Genomic DNA, 21345 nt, shown 5'->3' with positions numbered 1-21345 from the left:
AAGAATATATAAAGAAGTTTTGTTTTAATTTTATGCAGTAGGTATATAAAAAACAAAGATCTTTATAGATAAAAACAACAACTAGGCACATAGTGTTGTTTTTTGTAAATTTAACGTCTTGTTGTCTCTGGTTGGTTTAGATTCACAAAATTGGACCAAGTAGAAAACATCAAGTACAGGCACTTGGTTCAACCAAATCTAAAACGTCAAATATCATAAAAAATGGATAAGCCGTTTTGAGTTATATAGTTATTCTAAAACTAAAACTATTTTGTTTCAGTTGTGTTCCATTTAAAAATACTTAATCCAGAATAAGTGATAAATCAAAATAAAAAAACATCGACTTTAATAAAATAAACCTTAGTAAGTATAAAAAATACTGATTAGAAATAATATTAAAAGCTGTAGAAATTATTCGAAGGGTTTTTCCTCAGATTGGAAAAATGAATTTTTCCAATCTGAGGAAAAACCCTCAGTAGAAAAAATATTAAAACCCAAAACGATACCTATAATAAATAATTTAAGCTAGAAGGATTATCATGATTAATTATTACAAAAAAAACACTTTATTGAGTTAGTCCTTCACGAAACTGCTTAGCAATAAAAATAAGCGTAAAGAAAGTACTTCCAAAATAATTTAATCTACAGATTTTTATTAAATATTAGTATATTTCCTATAAATAATTTAATAATTTACTTATGCCGCTTTGCCTGCGGGGCGCAAATGACCCGACAACCATCTTAACTACTCGCCAATCGAATTGGCAAATGTGAAATAATGCTTTTTCAACTTATTTGTAAATTAATAACATCATATATATAACAAAACCAATACTGTCTGTGTGTTTATCATGAAAAATTAATATTTTAAATGCGAAAGTAAGTCTGTATATCTAAAATCTTTATGGCTAAATATACGGCTTTTTTTAAAATAAATACAACCTTTAAGAAAAAGGAAAACAATAATGAGTTTTTATTAACATTAAAAAACTTTTTGCTTGAAAAAGTATATTATAAAATTAATGATTTTTAGACCGAAAAACAACAAATCCGCCTCGTATCTTATGTTATGTTATGTTAAGTTAAGTTAAGTTTTACTTTGTAGTTACAACACCCTCACAGGGTTCCATTTGTTATAATTATGACAAGTGGAAATGTAACTTAAATGAATAAATGAAGAACATAAGTTCAAAACTAAAAAATGGTTAAAGTTTGAATGAAAGAAAGTCCTTCATTTTTTAAAATTATATTTACAAAAATTAGGAAGTAATTATAAACTATGCAATAAAATGTAAAATACAATGTCATTTAAGAATATATTTCTATTCTTTCCCTTGTTTTAATGACCGAGTGGCGCAGTGAGTCTGCCTTTTCAATCCTAGATTCGATTCCCACATATAAAAAAAAATTGTGTGCTTCCCAGTATTAGGGTAGTATAACCTAGCCTCAATCAATCAAAATCAATCAAAAATCATTTATTTCAAGTAGGCTCAGTTTACAAGCACATTTGACACGACAGTTGACTATTTGTAAAGCTTCTACCACCGGTTCGGAAGGCAGGTTCTGCTGAGAAGATACCGGCAAGAAACTCAACAGTTGCTCTTTTGAAAAAGTCATACAGTATTATAATTTACAATTGATAACAATTACAATTTCTTATAGTTTTATTTCCTGTGTGAAGGTGGAAGCTGATCCAATGGCCTCCAAGCGCTTTTATCAATAAATTAATCTCAATAAATTAATGGTATGAATGCCGGATTCACTCAGAGACTCCGAGTGGTCACGGATTCGATACCCGCCCGGTTATATTTTTATTACCTTAGTGCCAACCTATAAATACATTTACTTATTTCTTTTAAAAAAGTTGAAAATTTTAGCAATGCAAACAAAGTCACGGCTAATCGCTAGTTGTTACAGTAAGAACTTAGGAGTGTTACAAAATTAAATTTAAATAATAATGCGATGTGGTTAATGATTTGGTAGTTTCTTGTCAACTATTAAGATTACATATAATTTAACTTTATAAACTACGCAATCGTTTAGAATAGGTTCTTCATGTAAAATCCTTATTGCTAATGTACTTTCATAATGTACTTGAAAAATTTCAAAAGTCCGAAAAAAACAATAAATTTTGTCACCCTAGGGAGTTTTGGGAAACTATTCAAATTAATTTTAGATAATTATGTGGTGTATCTACCATTTGCGTTTTATCCATTAATTACGGGAAAATCTGAATAAATTAGTACAGATTTAGGTAATTAATATATTCATCATTAATAACTCATATTCGGCTCACTGTTGAGCACGAGTCTCCTCTCAGAATGACAGGGGGTTGGTAAGTTTACTACGCTGGCCCAATGCTGATTGGTATTTCCTCACAATGTTTTTCCTTCACCGTTTGAGACACGTGATAATTAATTTCTTAAAATGAACATAACTGAAAATTTGGGTTGCATGCGCCGGACCGGATTCGAACCTACGTCCTCTGAAGGCAGTGGTCATATCCACTGGACTATCAGGTATTACTATATTATAATTAATATATTATAACGTTTAAAATACTTAACCGAGTGCGTATAAAAGGCGGTTGATTAGAAAGTAGCTACTTAATGAAACTTTCGCTATTAATTGATAGGCTTGAGTAGAACTGGGTTATAGAATAGCTAGCATATTTTTAACCAACTTCCAAAAAGGACGATTTTTATATTATTCGGCTGTATGAGTTTTATTTTCATGGACATTAGAGCATAGATTTTCTTTTTATTTTACCTGAATCGACTACCAACTTGGGTAAATTTAGGATGTTATCTTTTCTAAAGTGGCTTAGATCTGGAGGCATCGGCCGTGGTTAGTAGGTACTACCACAAAGTCGTACCGGAACGCTGAGTTGCTTTGCGGTACGACTTTGAAACGTTCAGAGGTATGAGTAGAATAACCTCACTTAACATCAGGTGATCAAGAGATCATTAAAAAATCTATAAAGTACAGATTACCCAATATTAAGTATCTTGTTTAACCGACTACCTTCAGTAACGGAAAATCTCTATTTGCCTTCAATAAATCAAAAAGACTATCTTAGGAGTGGATATTTTAGCAATAGCGAGGCGGCGGGCATCGAATCCGAGACCTCTAGAAATCATATTTGTACCTTCAGGTTGACAGATAGCAAAAACAAGATTTTCCTTGTTATGTTAATTTCTATCTATACATATAAATACCTATAATAATAAAAGAATAAAAAAACTACTAAAGTTCTAATACCTACCTAGATAAAGTCCTGTTTTTTTAAATTAGATTCTTGCTTACTTTTTATATTAAAAAAAAAATAAAGTAAAAGTTTTGCTATAATCGTAAGATGTTAAGTAAGAAGAACATGTTTCTCTTTAAAAAAAAAACAAATAAAAACAAACAAAAAAAAACTTGGAAAACTCCTAGTGAATGCTATAGCACAAATAAATATTGCACACATAATTGAGTACAAGGACTTAATATATTACGAAACGACACACACAAATACAAAATAATAGAGAATTCAAAATAAGAACGCGCCATAACAAAATGCAGACGAAATAAATTCTAAATTCACCACTCAGGAACTAACTCCTTTCACAATCCTATCCTAATAATAATTATACCGCTATACAGCGAAGATTTCTACCAGTTGCGTCCTAGAAACCTACGCCTACAGACAAGCATTTCTTTCTATACGTAATGCTATAGCTAAAATTCATAGTGAAATAAGTATAAGAACTAGCTTCTAAAAAACTAGTTAGAAGGGACGGCTTAACCCCATCAAAAAATCCAGACGAAAATTGTACTTATTACTTTAATGTTAGAGTGGTTTTTACTTTGGTTTTTATGATGCAGTTAGGACGTTCTGCCACATTGGAATCGAATGCGGCAGTACAGGCCAATGCACGGTGCATACAACTAATAGTGTTGCGTCTTGCATCGGAATAGAATAGTGATGTGCGCTAGTTTAACGTTAGATTTTTTGCAATTCTAATTTTATTAAAAAATATCTTACATTTAGGGAACACATTTTTAACTATTTTCATAGTTTAGTCTTTATATTTAATTTTTTATCATACAACAGTTTGATAATATTTTTCATAACAATAATTGTTATTTAAATACAAACAATACCTAAATGGTAACTTAGATTTAGCTTTACCATTTAAGTTTATTAAAAGAAAATGAAGTTATACTGTTCTTACAGTTTACTTGATAATAATAAAAGTCTTTTTTATGACATAAAGCTATAATATAAAATATACAACTAATTTTGGCTATTTTTACCTTTTTCCAATTTTATGTGCCTTAAATTGTGACTATTCTTTTGAAATACTTACGAGTATTTATCATACGTCTTCATACATCATAACTAACAATTCTATTCTCAATTCAATTCAACTAAAAGTATAAAAAGCAACCTAGGAGCCTGTTAAACGCCCACTTTTTAATAAAATGAATCAATCTAAATCGAAAAAAAATGTTAACACCAAGTTTTTGCGAGAAAATAAAGTTTAAAATCGTAAAAACGTTTAAATTTTAACAAAACTTACCATTCCGGATGTGAATAACTTAAATTTTTTAATAATATCTAATACATATCTAGTGTTGTAGTCACATATACATTTTAGGTTATAACTAAAATAAAATTATTTTTTAAATTAAAGCTAAAATTGTTCACTAAAAAGAACCAGTTTAAAAGCCAAGTTTAGTGTGCGCGCCGCCCTGTTGCCTGTAAGCGTTCGATATAGGCTAAAACATATTATTATATGCAAGACGTTTCTTGTACTACGCCAAATCTAGGGTTGGACAAACATATTCAATTTATTATCTATAAAAAAAACTATAAAATTAAAAAAAAATAAAAAACATCAAATCAATAGGTAGATATTTTCTATTTTCATTTAATTATTTGTAAGTACATATTTTTTTATTACAAAATTTGTGCAAATAAAATTCAGTAGGTTTGATAGACGTTATCTTAGAGCGTTCTAATAATAAACGATTATAATGAGGTATTACAAAGCATCGTGTCACCGTGAAACGGTTACAACAAGTTGGTATCGATGCTAAAAATAACATTAAGCCGATCGCTAAGCCCTAATGACGTATGCAAAGCCGATGCAAGGAAGTGGGGCCCTAGTCTAGCACAGCCCTACGCCCCGCAGGCAAATATGAACGAATGTAAGTTGACTTAGAATAAGTATGTTCAGCAATCGAGACTCGGCCAGTGTTAGATCATAATGTGTTGAAAGTGCTTGCGCGCAACACTACGGCTAACAATGAAAACGCTATTCGATTTTCGAAAATTTCAAACTGAAATACCGATGTGAAATTGAGAACGCGCCAACCGTCTCCGAAATACGGCGATCCCGAACGCAATGGGATCACAGATTATCGTTTTTTAAAAAAGTGAACTGACGCTTTATAGGCGGGAAATGAAAAATTAAAAAAATAATATTTAATCCTATCAATCCGTGAAATTAAAGAAATGTAATGGGCTATAAAAAAAGTGTTTAGCGATAAAAATATTACCGCGTTAATACGGACACATTATTCTTCGTTATGGTTTGTTGCGGAAAAGAACCATAGACTACAAAGTTTTGTAATGTGAGCTATTTGGACATTTTTTAAAGAGCTGGACATGTCTAAGGTCAGTTGAGTGTTTTGTATTGTTGTCTAATCCATTATATTTTACGTAATACTGCCAGGATATTAATGATAATGCTAATTTTTAATGCAAGATTCAGTCTCTTGAATCTATAGTTATTAATTATAATTTAATAAAAATCTGTAATATTATAACAACGAATTTCAAAATTAAGACAATATATTATCAAAGTAAAGTTTATAATCACGAAATAGATAGATAAAAAGTAACTTATTTCAAACATTACTTTTGGAGTTATTACTTATTTTAGTAAATTGTATACAAATAATGTTTTTATGAAAACAATTCAAAGGAATGTGAAAATATCAGATGATAAAATAGTTATCTCTGTTATAACAGAAGGAAACCATTTTTTACTACGGTCTGTTAATTTTTGCAATGCGATTTAAGATTTCTTTAGTTTCCTAACGGATGGATCCATTTACATTCAGATTTAATTGATTAATTCAATTTTTACCCGACTGCAAGAAGGTTTATGTATCTTGCGTATGTATGTATGTTTGTATGTATGTAATATTCCTTATTAACAAACTTAATAGCCGTGATATGACTTCTGCCTCTGTTTCCGGAAGATGTGGGTTCAAATCTGGTCTGGGGCATGCATCTCCAACTTTTCAGTTGTGTGCATTTTAAGAAATTAAATATCACGTGTCTCAAACGGTGAAGGAAAAACATCGTGAGGAAACCTGCATATCAGAGAATTTTCTTAATTCTCTGCGTGTGTGAAGTCTGCCAATCCGCATTGGGTCAGCGTGGTAGACTATTGGCCTAACCCCTCTCATTCTAAGAGGACACTGGAGATCAGCAGTGAGTCGAATATGGGTTGATAACGAACGAACAAACTTACTATTAGTTTTTACTTGCTTACAATTATAAGCCCATCATAAGTCATGGATTGTCTAGAATCAGTAGGTTATCGGGTTATATATATATATTTTGAACAAACATGCACGAAGGTCTATTTTACCCATGCTCCTGAATATTTAAAATGACAATTAATTTATTTTAAGTAGGTAAGCTTAGTTTACAAGTTTTGAAACATCACGTTCGACCATTTGTAATGACTCTACCACCGGTTCGGAAGGCAGATTCTGATGAGAAAAGCCGGCAAGAAACTCAACAGTTGCTCTTTAAAAAAATCATACCTACATTATTATAATTTACAACTGTCATCATCATTATCATCATGTCAGCCGATGGACGTCCACTGCAGGACATAGGCCTTTTGTAGGGACTTCCAAACATCACGATACTGAGACGCCTGCATCCAGCGAATCCCTGCGACTCGCTTCATGTCGTCAGTCCACCTGGTGGGGGGTTGACCAACACTGCGCTTTCTAGTGCGGGGTCGCCATTCCAGCACTTTGGGACCCCAACGTCCATCGGCGCTTCGAACTATGTGCCCCGCCCATTGCACTTCAGCTTCGCGACACGTTGAGCTATATCGGTGACTGTATTCTTCTGCGGATCTCCTCATTTCTGATTCCATCACGCAGAAATACTCCTAACATGCTCGTTCCATCGCCCGCTGTGTGACTCTGAGCCTTTTTATGAGGCCCATAGTTAGCCAAGTACATAATGAAAATTATTACAAAATTTATCACACGGTGTCGTATTGGAACGCTATTTTGGCGGTTTGCATTGATTGCATTTAGCGGTTAGACGGAATCCAGCAATTGAAGTTTACCAGATCAGAACCGATTTAGAGTTTATTTATCAACTTATTCACATTTCTTGGATTAAAAAAAACATATAGCCAAACATTCTGCATTTTGGAAGTTGGTAAATAAAAATCAATTTTCTCTAACTCTTAACTTTGGCTTTACCTTCAAAATCTTTTATAACTTTATACGTGAATCATAAAATCGTCCAAAACCATCACAGAACAAACTCTATTATTGCCTACCGCAGGACCGTAGGCTGTATATACTTATGATAGGAACATGGAAAGACAAATTTTCAACTGTTGTCTATACTATTACTAGCGAAAGCCTGTGACTTCGTCCGCTCTTAGACCTCCTTAATCCGGCTCTATCGCAAAATCCGTTCTTTCACCTAATATCTAAATCTCGGCCAAATTTCATCTGTAGATACTTAAGTACCTATAAGTCATAGGTTATCCGAGATTTCGTTCGTCGACCATTCTTATTTAGGTATTAAGATTATAAAGAGGAAAGATTTAAAGTATTATAATTTTTTTAGTAATAAAATATATTAAAGTTTGCCATGATATTTTTGAGTAGCTTTTATGTTTTTTTACATATCATTTTCAAATAATGGAAAACAAATGATCGTATTTTTTTAATTATTTATTTATTATTACTATTATTATATATGCTATATATATATATATATATATATATATATATATATATATATATATAACCCATCCTATTTCCGGGCAAAGGCCTCCCCCAAACTCCTCCACAGTTTTTGATTTGTCTTTTGGTGCCATGAGGGCCCATATACTCTGCTAGGTCGTCTCCATCTACATAATGGTCTTCCTCTTCTTCTCTTGTTATATCTTGTTATTTTTTTAATTAATGAATGTGAATTTGGTTAAGAACCGATTGGTAAAACGATACAAACCAATTGAGTGCCCATCAGCCTGATCGCTCCAGATATCTATTACCAAAAAGACAAAGTTCAAACGCATCGTTCGAATCTAGGACTTATTTTAATTGCCGTAATACGCAGCGATGGTGAATGAGTTAGTTCCAATTAGTGCATAACTGGTATAAAGAAGCCGATGGAAAAGAGCCATAGCTCAAAATCTTATGGTACCTTTTCATTATACCTATAAGGGGTCTTATGGTACCTATAAGGGGTCCGCTTGCCGGCATAATCTCGCCCACTTTGCACGATCTTGGGCATTCGAAATCTTAAGTTTGTAGGTTCAATAGATTATACCAGTTAAATCTGATCGGCAAATCATGTTAAATGGTTTAAATATACCTACCGTTTATGATTGATTGATGATTTTTACCTTTTTCACCTCAAAATTAATCTTAAAAATTCTGTTAGGTATGAAAAAAATAAAACGGACGGGAATCAATGTCAAATTTTCAAGTCGCATTTGAGCCAAAAGTCAAAGTCAGGTTTAGTTTACAACTATTGAAACGTCAGGAACGTCAGCATTATAAGATAATACTGATAATTTAGGTCGAAAACTTAAATAAAGTCACTAGTCATTTATATCAATCATGTTATACGATGTTTCCAATACTTATCTCAACTTATAGTCAAAGAAAAACTTATAATTACGCGCCATTTTTAAAACCGCTCAAACGTTTTCCTCCAACACGTTTTCAATCGCAAATCATTTATATTTATATGCATTTTAGAATATAAAAGGCTCGGCGCCTAGTTACGCAATGTCATTTTAAAGGCAATATGTTCTTTCGTGGACGAACTGTGCATGTATTATGAAGATGTTGACCGTTTCCATTGTCACTCTGTTGTGTTATCGTGAGCGTTTGTTATTTGTGTTATTTGTTAGAAAAATATATAAAAATGTATTTGCCGGTTGTGTTCATGCATTAGTATTAGTTGTGTTGAGGATAAATATATATTAGTTTTGTACATAAGAAAATAATGACTGACATAGACACTTCTAGACTAGTATACTTTAGCTACTTTCACAGCATTATGTCATATGGTATTTTACTATGGGGTAATGCTGATATTGAAGAAGAAGAAGAAGAAGAAATACTTTATTGCACACAAAAATACAATTATAATTATTAATAATTATTATTATTGATAGTTAGATAGATAGATTTGTTCTGCAGAAATAAGCTGTTCGTGCGATATATAATGTTGGTCTATGGTCATTATTATTCGAATAGCAAAAACTATTATGTTTTATATTTTATATAAGATGGCAGAAGACGGGTATATTTAGTACATCCTAAACTTAGAAGGGACTTAGTAATAAAACACAAAACTAATTAATTTTGATCTTACTTTACGGGACAGGTAACTTGGGAAATCTATACTAATATAATAATGCTGAAGAGATTGTTTGTTTGTTTGATTGAACGCAATAATCTCAGGAACTACTGGTCCGATTTGAAAAATTCTTTCAGTGTTAGATAGCCCATTTATTGAGAAAGGCTATAGATCACCGTATTCCTACGGGAACGGAAACCACGCGGGTAAAACCGCGCTGCGTCAGCTATTGTATAATAAGACTACCATAGTTTTTCTTTTATGTCTGGTGTATAAAAAACATTAAAGTGTAATGAATAATGTAAGTACCTAAATACAACATTTTCATTACATTTTATAATAAGAATGAAGATTATTCTGATACTAATTGTAAAGAGGTAAAGTTCGTGAGGTTGTAGGGGTATTCCCTGAATCTACTAAACTTATTTTGAAAATTACCACTAGAAAGCCACGTTATGTGTATTTTCATGGGAACAGAAACTGGACGATTAAAACCGCCGGGCGTCAGTCTTTAGTAGGTATACTTTTTACAAAAAAAAATATATAAAGTATAATTTATAGAAATATAAAACTAAGTCAAGGCAGGAGGTATCAAGAACATAAAATGTGATGGTGCAACAATGGAAACAGATGTGAACGTATTGCCTGGTTTAGCTTACACGCGAATTTACATACATTTTAATAAACTCTGTCGCGACTTAAGTGGAAAAATGTTGTAATTCTAACGAGAACCAAACAAACTATTCTTATTATAAAACCACTGAGATTTATTTTTTTTATTTTATTTTATTTATTTATACTTTATTGCACAAAACAAGAAAACAAAGAAAACTAGAAAACAAGTATGTGCAAAGGCGGTCTTATTGCTTATAGCAATATCTACCAGACAACCTTTGGATAAAGAAATACAGGAGATATACAGTTTGTAACTGTGCAGTTCTCGGTGTTTTTTTATTCTTTACAAGTTAGCCCTTGACTACAATCTCACCTCAAGTGATGATGAAATCTAAGATGGAAGCGGGTTAACTTGTTAGGAGGAGGATGAAAATTCTTCCCCTTCCGGTTTCTACACGACATCGTGCCGGAAGGCTTAATCACTTCGCGGTACGTCTTTATCGGTAGTGTGGTAACTAGCCACGGCCGAAGCCTCCCACCGGCCAGACCTGAACCAATCGTCGCAAGTGTGTAACAATAAAACACACATTTAAAGTAAAATTGTTACTTTTGTAAAATACTTACTCGTAATGTTAAGCTCTTTTCCACGACCACTATCAGATGTTAAAAGTTTTATATGGAAAACATTTACGATAAAAATTGCATATGCTTCTTTTATCTTATAACCTTCTACGTATTATCTTAAATCATTTCAAGTTTTATTTTTATTTGATTAAGTAGTTTCAGCGTGATGTCTGAACAAACACGATGGACAGACAGACACAGAAAATAATAAAAAATCTGGCTTCAGCATCGATTATAGTTAATATTTCAAAATATCTTCAATGTACAGAAATGGACCTATAACAGTTTTATTAAAAGTTGAAAACTAGAGACTGGGCTATTCACTATTTCTGAGAGAAAATCGGAATAAAAACATATCCGAGCCTACCTACTAGGCTATAATCTATCATCATTATCACTGCTGAGCTCGAGTCTCCTCTCAGAATGAGAGGGGTTAATGAGAGGGGTTAGGCCAATAGTTCATCACGCTGGCCTAATGCGGATTGGCAGACTTCACACACGCAGAATTAAGAAAATTCCCAAGTGAGCAGGTTTCCTCACGATGTTTTTTCTTCACCGTTCGAGACACGTGATATTTAATTTCTAGCTGGAGAAATCCACTGGGCTATCGCGGTTTTATTTATATATCTAATTATTTATTGATGATGACTTACACACACGTAGATACTCGATTTCTACTCTCTCACAGTATAGATATTCAAGTATCCAGTAAAAGGTTTAGATTAGTATAAGTCTGTTCCGATCGCTCACAGTTCGCAAGCTAACAGAATTATTCATCCAATTAAAATGCTCTTAGGAAATCTACCGATCGTTTATCTGTTAAATTTAACTAGTTAACCAACTGGCAACCATCTTACTGAGATGGTATACAAAATTGTGTTTTTCACCATTATTTTTACAAACTATCGCGACTTCGTCCACGTTAAATTCAATTTTTCACAAATTCCGCAGGAACCATGGATTTTATCGGCATGAAAAGTAGTCTACGTGTTGCTCTGCCGTCCAGTGAAAGACCCATTGAAATCGGTTTCTAAAGATTAGCCTGGATAAACAGAAAGACTTAGGTATGTCTTTCTATTTATCACAGGGGTCTGAAATTTGTGAAAAGCTCGGTAAAAATTGCGCAATGTTATTCCTGAACTATTCTAATGATCCTACCTCCTACCCTCCGAACCTCCGGTGGGCGAGTCCGACTCGTACTTGTCCGATTTTTGGTAATAGCTGACAAACCAAGCCGATGGCCCATCTGATGGTAAATAGAAAACCAATGTCTGTGAACAGAGTAATACTTTATGAAATACATGGCTTAAAACACAGAATAAAGAATGTCCAGAATGAGTCTTTATAAGCAGCGTGGTGAAGCCGGAGAAACCCATAAAAAAACAAACGTCACGCGTCTCCTTGACATCCGCAAATATAAAAACATTTTTCATAATTTGTATTTCGAAATTTAATACTAACCACAATTACGTAAATTAATATAATAATCAAATTATTACTCGTACCAATAACTCCATCTTAAATACTCCGTCTTATTTCTTTAGTTTTTGTGATCAGTTATTTCCATTAAAAAAATACTCTCATCTTATTTATTTAGTTTTTGTACACAGTTTTATAATATTTAAAAACATAAGACGCCATTTTTCTTCAATAATATTGAAAATTACTGTTGCGACGCTTCGTGTCGTACTGACTCGAGAATGTATTCGTTTTTGAATTTTGTATTTGTAGCGGTTACGACATCGTCGTGTTCAGTGCGCTCTATCAGCCTATTCTTTAATCTGTGGTTTAAAAAGTATAAAAAATCAATTAAAAATAGTTTACATAGCTGTGCCAAGTAACAGTCTAGCAATTTTGTGGAGTTACATCAAAATGTGTCAACACGCGAAGAACAATGGTTTGTTTGGATTATGGCGGCCGTTTGCAGGAAAAAGTGACAATAGACATACATGCCTCTACGTAACTATACATAGGTTATAATTCTAGACACTATTTCTTTGTCCTAGAAATTGTTGGTACATGCTGTGTTTGCTTGTGTATTCAGAAGCGTGACAATTTGTATGAACTTGTGTATAGTATAGTTTTATAACGAAAGATCCTAGATACGATTCTCGGTATTTTTTTTACTGACACACCTAACGAGCTATATAAAACTCAAAGGAATTTAGTTTTTCACATACTATGGAACTCACTGGAACCATGGATTTTTCCGGGATGAAAGTTACCTATGCGTTACTATAGAGTGAAATCTGTTTCTATTCCAAATTTCAGCTAAATCGCTTCAGTAGCCGCAGCTTTAAGGAGGAACAAACATACAAACACACTTACACACAAAACTTTAGCCTTAATAATATTAATGTGATACCTGTGCGAAGCCGGAGCGGGCCGGTATGTTTTTACATACAATGTTCAAAGTTTTTCTGTAGTGTATTTAGTATTAGCATTGCACCCGTGCGAAACCGGGTTGGGTCGCTAGTTATACTTATAAACCTTCCCCCATCCTCACTCTATCTATTAAAAAAAACCGCATCAAAATCCGTTGCGTAGTTTTAAAGATATAAGCATACATAGAGACATCGGGATATAGGGACAGAGAAAGCGACTTTGTTTATACTATGTATTAATTAGGGACTGTCTGTAGAAAAGACAATTTTTTTTTTTTTTATTCTTTACAAGTTAGCACTTGACTACAATCTCACCTGATGGTAAGTGATGATGTAATCTAAGATGGAAGCGGGCTAACTAGGGCTAAATCCACACTCCTTTCGGTTTCTACACGACATCGTACCAGAACGCTAAATCGCTTGGCGGTACGTCTTTGTCGGTAGGGTGGTAACTAGCCACGGCCGAAGTCTCCCACAAGCTAGACCTGGACCAATTAAGAAAATCTCAATCGGCCCAGCCGGGGATGGAACCCAGGACCTCCGTCATTAAATCCACCGCGCATACCACTGCGCCACGGAGGCCGTAAAAAATTATAGACTTGCATGCATGCAGAGTAGTAGCCTACGAGAAGAATATAGATCCAAAATAGACATTACAATTTGACCTGAGTCATAGACAAATTTGTTCTACAAATTCAAAAATAGAACACATATCAGCCTTCTACCCAAATTGAAAGTTTGTTTTCTCTGCACCAGTACAAATGCGTTTTACGAGTGTGTTAGTTTTTCACGAAGCACCCGCGATGGACGTCTCGCATAAACCAGCGCTTGCGGCCGTGCCAAAAAACACAAAGGAGTGTGCGTGGATCGGATGATCTTGATATTTTAGATGGTATCATGGTACATTTACCTAAAAGTATGCTTTAAAATTATTGTTTAGAGAAGTTTTATTCAAATAAAATTGGATTAAAATGCTAAGAGTTCAAAATATGATTAAATTAGATCAATTTATTTAAAAATAAAAATAATATTTTTAATGCGCTTCGTAGGTATAAGAGCTCTTGTAGTGGTGTTAAAAAATGTGCACTCCGCATGGATTGGATGATTTTGATATTTTAGATGGTTTAATACCTTTATTTTTACGCTCATGAAGAAATAATATTATATATTTGTTAAGAGAAATGTGCAGTTTCTATAATTCAAGTTAGTTTCGTCAAAGACCACGCAGAGTGACCAAATAATTTTATTAAAATGAAAAAAAAAAAACAAACAATTATTTTGATTGCGCTGCGCATAGCTATAACCAGCGCTTGCGGTAGGTGCCGTATTATATAAGAAACCCTTTGTGCAAATAAAATGGTTGAAGTTGTAGGGAAATCATCTTAAACATCATTTATTTTCATTGGCCCACGAATCAGAGGCCTTTTAACTCTTGTTCTGTAGAGCTTCAATTTCTTCTTCAGACGAGGATTTTAAGCTAATAGCCACCACGCTGCTTCAATGCACATGTTTATTTTTGTAAAAAAAATGTAGGTTTAATTTTGTAAATTAATTAGGTAAAATTTATTTTGAATTATTAACTACCTAACTCAAGTAATAAAATACAAATATAATATTAGATTTAGGCTATTCGCATAAAAAAATGTGGGAAATGTTAAAGGAAATGACGTTCATGACTTAGAGGCTTAACTGGGTGCAGTTATACATAAAAGATGAAAGCTTTAACAGTATCAGGCCCCGCTTTAAATACAAAACGAATTCCTCTTACGGTCACAGTCACGGCTGTATGGGCGAAATCTTAATAACCCCATTGCGAGGAGATTCTGAAAATATTTTATTTAGACATTGTTAACATTGAATTTTTTATGCTTATTAAAATTGTAATGTGAACTAAACTAAATAATTTCTTTTGGTATTACGTTTTTATAACTTGATAGTTTAAGTGTCGTCGCCTCTATCTCTCTCTTTCTATAAATAATTTATCTAAGCATTTTACATATTTGCCGATGACATCAATCAGCAAGTAAAGAATTGGTTGTTACGTGGTTTCTTATAAATAATCTTAATTACTTTAATCTTATACGGTATTCTATGAGAGTGAATTGAGTTACCAATACAAAAAATATTTTAGTGATAAAATTCTTCAATCTTAGCAATTCATCATTAATCTAGTTATGTCATTAGCTTCAATCATTACGTTTTACGACACTCTGTTATTTGATTTTATTATTCTGTTATTTGTGTTTGATTAAGATCAGTAGCGCTAATTCTGTTTGATTGTTTTTATAACTCAAGTGTCAAAACTCACACTTTCGAGTTATAAAAATAACGTCACAAAAGAGCGCTACAGATGTAAGAGATAATGTGCATGACCGACAGATCAACGTGCTCTTCGAGGCAGAGGTTAATGCCTTATTGGCACAGTGATCTAAATAAGTTCCAAATATGGCTTTATACTTCGTAAAAGCTTCTTTATAATTTATATAGACCACAAGTCTATTATTTTAATATTCTAGTTTATTATGCATTATGAAAAAGTAGATTAATGTTACTGGTACTCAAAATTTTCGATTTTCTACTTTAAACTGTTTAATTAAGGTAGAAATTAACCCGCGTTGAAATGGTGTCAGTTTAATATGCCTTAATACAGAAGCATTACCAAAAAGCATTACTTTATTTGTTTCAAATATGCGAGTTAAAACCGAAAATCAGTAGATACATCAAATAGTTCATCTAAAATTAAAAAAAAGTTATAGTAGGTAAAGCTGTTTTAAAAGCTATTTTGTTGAATGTCTGTACATGCTAATCTCTGGAACCACGTATTTTCGTGCTTAACAGGTTTAACTCAATGTACGTCATTTAATATCAGGCTTTATCACTAGAGACCAATTATGAAATCGTAGGCGTCTAATACTTAATATAAATCTCTAATGTTAAGTTTTAAATGGTCAATATCATAGCACAGGCTTTTACTAAGTTGGATATAAAAAAGGATTTCAAAACAAAGACATGCTTTATTTTAATATGCTATTAGGTATACATAAAAGATAATAAATACAAGTATCAAAACATATCGCATCTAGTATGAGCGGCATAAAAACTCAGTACCACAAAAATAGATGTTCGAAAAATGAACATAACATATTTAAACGGAGTGCCGCCAATCCGCGTTCTACTTTCGCTGTGTGAGTGACGTTAGGATTTTTAAATGTGACCATGTGTGCGCGGTGTTAGAAAATTTCGGCTGCCATTGGTTAGATGTGTTTGTATCTAGTTTGGAGGTAGGTGGGCTATACGATTAGATAAGTGTGATTTTTTAAACATATAAAAATTTTACTACGCTACGTTCAAATTTTTGTGTAGTACCTAATATTTGTAATTTTTAACCAACTTCATAAAAGATAGATATGTTCATCCTTGTGTATGTTTGTACGTCTGCGATTTTCTCGAAAACAACTAGACAAATTTTCCGTTATTTAATTGCATATTTTTCGAATATATGCATTGTTCGAAACTTTATTGTGACGAATATGTATATTGAATCCTAGGTACAGGCTTTTATTGCAACGCGAAGGGAATAACCTACTCCTCTCTTATACAAGAGAGGAGGCACTGCAGTTGGGCATTAAATAGTGAGAAAATTAGAACGCCTAATCTGCCTGTAAAAATGTAAAAACCCTATGAAAATCCGTTGAATAACTCCTGATAATAGGGCGATAAATAAAACAGAAACTATAGACACTTCACTTAAATTCCCACCAGCAAGACTTACCAATTAAGAAGACCTCAATAGGCCCAGCCGGGGATCGAACTCCGTCTTGTAAATCCACCGCGCACACCACTGCGCCGTGGATTTACGGCCACGTGGAGGCCGTCAAAATATATATATTCCTACTATAATATTATAAACACGAAAGTTTGTATGGATGTTTGGATGTTTGTTACTCTTTAACGCCGCTGTTACTGAAGCGATTTGGCTAAAATTTGGAATAGAAATAGAAATTTTACTCTGGATTAACACATAGGCTACTTTTTATCCTTTTTGAGATTTGCGAAAACTGATGATTTTAATGATATGAATGTTTGTTAGTCTTTCACGTCTCGACTACTTAACCGAATTAGCTGAAATTTGGTATTGAGATATATTATAGCATGGATTAACAAATAGGCTACTTTTTAGTCCGGAAAAATCCATGGTTCCCGAGAGTTTTGTGAAAAACTAATTTCCACACGGACGAAGTCGCGGGCGTCCGCTAGTATATAATACAGTGTTATGTAGACCCTACATGGGGTAGGGGGTCGTACTGTAGGCTGTGACAATGTTTTGATTTCATTTCCTCCGCCAACAAACAAGCACAGAGCATGATTGTGCATTACACACACAAGCTATGTTATTTCACTATAATAATATAAAATAATGCACCACTACATCGGCGGGAATTTTCATCTTAAAATAACAAATTTTCATTATAATTTTACTGCCTCGTTAACGCAGTGTTTTGGCTACGCAGTAATTGATTGTGAGGTCCTGGGTTTGAATCTTTGGTAGAGTTATTAAGAGTTTTTTTTCTACGATATTCATTCCCCATTCACCCAGTCATTAGGTGCCTATCATTAATAACTCAAAATTTATGTTTTGTTGTATTTTTTTTTACAAATTAGCCCTTGACTACAATCTCATCTGAAGGTAAGATGGAAGCGGGATAACTAGTTGGGAGTAATATAAAAATCCACACTCCTCTCAGAATGAGTGGGGTTAGGCCAATAGTCCACCACGCCAACCCAATGCGGATTGGCAGACTTCACACACACAGAGAATTAAGACAATTCTCTGGTATGCAGGTTTCCTCACGATGACCGATCTTCATTCTGCACATATCTGAATAGCTGGAGGTGCGTGCTCCGGACCGGATTCGAACCCACACATCCTGTGGAATCCGAGGCAGAGGGCACCACCTATCCATTGGGCTATCACGGCTCGTAGGTACCTACTTGAGAAACGCGTTGTGTTTGAAAAGGTACTGTCTGTCAAACTTTGATTTAGGGTTTTTTATTTTTTAAAGAACATTTGCCATTTTTTTTTATAATATGACCATTCCTATTCCCCTCCAACTAGTCGGGAAAGACAGTGCTAGGAGTGCGACAATAGACCAACGGGGCGGGGATCGAACCACCACCCCTCGGTGATAAGTCCCACCGCTCTTACCGTTGAGCTATTGAGGCTTCTAAAAATGTTTTTTTTTGATGCGGTTGATGCGATGATGATGATGATGATCATGAATGAAAAGTTTTTTTTTTGATGACCCACTTAAATGACCCTTAGGAGTCTGGATGACGTCACGCCCAGCTGCCGGCGCATCTTTCCGCCGGTCTTTTTATAATCAAAACCGCTGCGCCAAGTGCATGAGCGCAATACAAAAATACCCACTAAAATTCAAGGTTGGCCGGCGAAAATAACGCACGGATTCCAATGGTCTGTTGCTCTTGAATCGCATCTTTGCGAATTGATTTAGACCGACCGCGCTGGAATTAATGAGGGTGTGTGTCTTACCGTGTATATGACCTCTGCCAGACCAGAAGCCCATGTATATGACCTCTGCCAGACCAGAAGCCCATGTATATGACCTCTGCCAGACCAGAAGCCCATGTATAATTATGACCTCTGCCAGACCAGAAGCCCATGTATATAACCTCTGCCAGACCAGAAGCCCATGTATATGACCTCTGCCAGACCAGAAGCCCATGTATAATTATGACCTCTGCCAGACCAGAAGCCCATGTATATGACCTCTGCCAGACCAGAAGCCCATGTATATGACCTCTGCCAGACCAGAAGCGGGGCATTTGCCCAGAGTGGCAAAATTTATTTAATAGGTCCAGTATATTTAAATGGCCTCCGTGGCGCAGTGGTATGCGCTGTGGATTTACAAGATGGAAGTCCTGGGTTCGATCCCCAGCTGGGCCGATTATGATTTTCCTAATTAGTATAAATAAATAAATTTATATTATAAATAAATAATATATAAATAAACATATAAATAAATTTATATTATGATGAACATACATGGTTTTGGCGGGAACTGCGAAAAACAGAACTTTACGTGGACGAAGTAAAAACTATATATATTTTTTTATTTTACTTTACAAGTAAGCCCTTGACTACAATCTCACCATTAGGTGGGACTTGTAAATGGTAAGTGATGATGCAAGTTAAGATGGAAGCGGGCTAACTTTATTAACTTTAACAATAGGTAAATTTATATGAAGCTGAAAAGTTTGTTTATTTGCTGAACTTTGAACACGTTAATCTCAGAAACTACTAGTTCGATTTGAAAAAATCTTAATGTGTTACATAACCGACTTATCGAGGAAGGCTTAGGTTATACATTATCCTGTATTCCTACGGGAACGAGAACCACGCGGGTGAAACCGCGCGGCGTCAGCTAGTACTTAATATTACTCAATTCATGAACAAAGTTAATATTGAAAGTGTATCTGTGATAAAAAATAAATACTTGGCACAGTGAGACTTGCGATGATGCCAATAATGAGTTTCTGAAAAATGCATCAGCTTGTCAGTTTTGTTCATATGATTCAAATTTATTGGCGTAACACCAGAAAGTTTCTACTTTTTGGTGGGAGTTTTCTTTGTCTTTTAATTTGATGAAAAGAATGATACAGAATGACTATAATGAAATGAAAATAATATAATGGTTTCGTTTTATATATTCTTTAAAGCAAATCATATAACCAAATACCATTATTATTTGAAAACTTCTTAATTAATAGGTACTGAATCTTACTTCTATAGTAAGTTTAGGGCTAAGGTACCTTAATGTCGTAGGATGTAAATGTCTAAAACAATTTCATCATTATTAACCCATATTCGGCTCACTGCTGAGCATGGGTCTCATCTCAGAATGAGAAGGGTTAGACCAAATAATTCACCACGCTGGCCTAATGCGGATTGGCAGATTTCACACAAGCAGAGAATTAAGGAAATTATCAGGTATGCAGGTTTCCTTACGATAGTTTTCCTTCAGCTTTTGAAACACGTGATATTTAATTTCTTAAAATGCAACTGAAAAGTTAGAGGTGGATGCTCCGGACCGGATTCGAACCTACCCTCTCCGGAATCGGAGGCAGAGGGCATATCCACTGGACTATCTCGTCTCTCAAACAATTTCATATTAGACTAAAACATAATAGTTTGAGATAATTCTAAAGATAAAGTGTTTATTAATACAAAAGCAAAATATGCAAAATCTCGCGATAAATTACAAATGGCGTCTATACTCAATAGACAGGAACTGTTTAAAAAGATCAAGGCCTAAAACATCACCTTCAAAGGAATATAAAACACACATTCAAGTTAGACATAACAATATTTAATTATATGTTAGACTTAAATAAACAACACAAATCAAGATTATATTTTACTACAATATCAACATAATCAATTCGATTTTACTGCCATACCATAGTCAGCCGCCATGTTTTTATATTACCTGGCTACATAGACTTATAAAATAGGCAGACGGTATCTTGCTGTCGAACAACTGAATCACCATAATGACGTCGCGTATATAATATGTGGCAATTTATGTAGAGCCATGATAGCCTATTGGATATGATCCCTGCTTCCGATTCCGGAGGGTGTGGGTTCGAATCCGGTCCGGGGCATGCACCTCCAATGTTTCAGTTGTGTGCATTTTAAGAAATTAAATACCACGTGTCTCAAACGGTGAAGGAAAACATCGTGAGGAAATCTGCATACCAGAGAATTTTCTCAATTCTCTGCGTGTGTGAAGTCTGCCAATCCGCATTGGGCCAGCGTGGTGGACTATTGGCCTAACCCCTCTCATTCTGAGAGGAGACTCGAGCTCAGCAGTGAGCCGAATATGGGTTGATGACGACGACGATGACATAGACTTATAAAATAGGCAGACGGTATCTCGCTGTCGAACAACTGAATCACCATAATGGCGTCGCGTATATAATATGTGGCAATTTATGTATACTAATAGCATTAACAACTGAGTCTTAGGGCCATAAATCATTTCTCTATATCTATCTCACTTGCACTTA

At 34.1% G+C, this 21345-nt stretch overlaps 1 protein-coding gene across 1 annotated transcript in view; it reads left to right on the top strand.

Moving 5' to 3' along the window:
- The first annotated feature begins 5226 nt into the window (after positions 1-5226).
- Positions 5227-21345, top strand: part of LOC112056136 (zinc finger and BTB domain-containing protein 24) — a 166554-nt gene continuing 150435 nt past the window's right edge. The window contains exon 1 of the mRNA XM_024096502.2: positions 5227-5665. The gene's annotated coding sequence lies outside the window, so the exon portion shown is untranslated. The remainder of the gene's footprint in view (positions 5666-21345) is intronic.

Source organism: Bicyclus anynana, chromosome 25, assembly GCF_947172395.1.
Source record: "Bicyclus anynana chromosome 25, ilBicAnyn1.1, whole genome shotgun sequence".
Classification (NCBI taxonomy): domain Eukaryota; kingdom Metazoa; phylum Arthropoda; class Insecta; order Lepidoptera; family Nymphalidae; genus Bicyclus; species Bicyclus anynana.
This window is presented reverse-complemented; position numbering and strand designations above follow the sequence as displayed.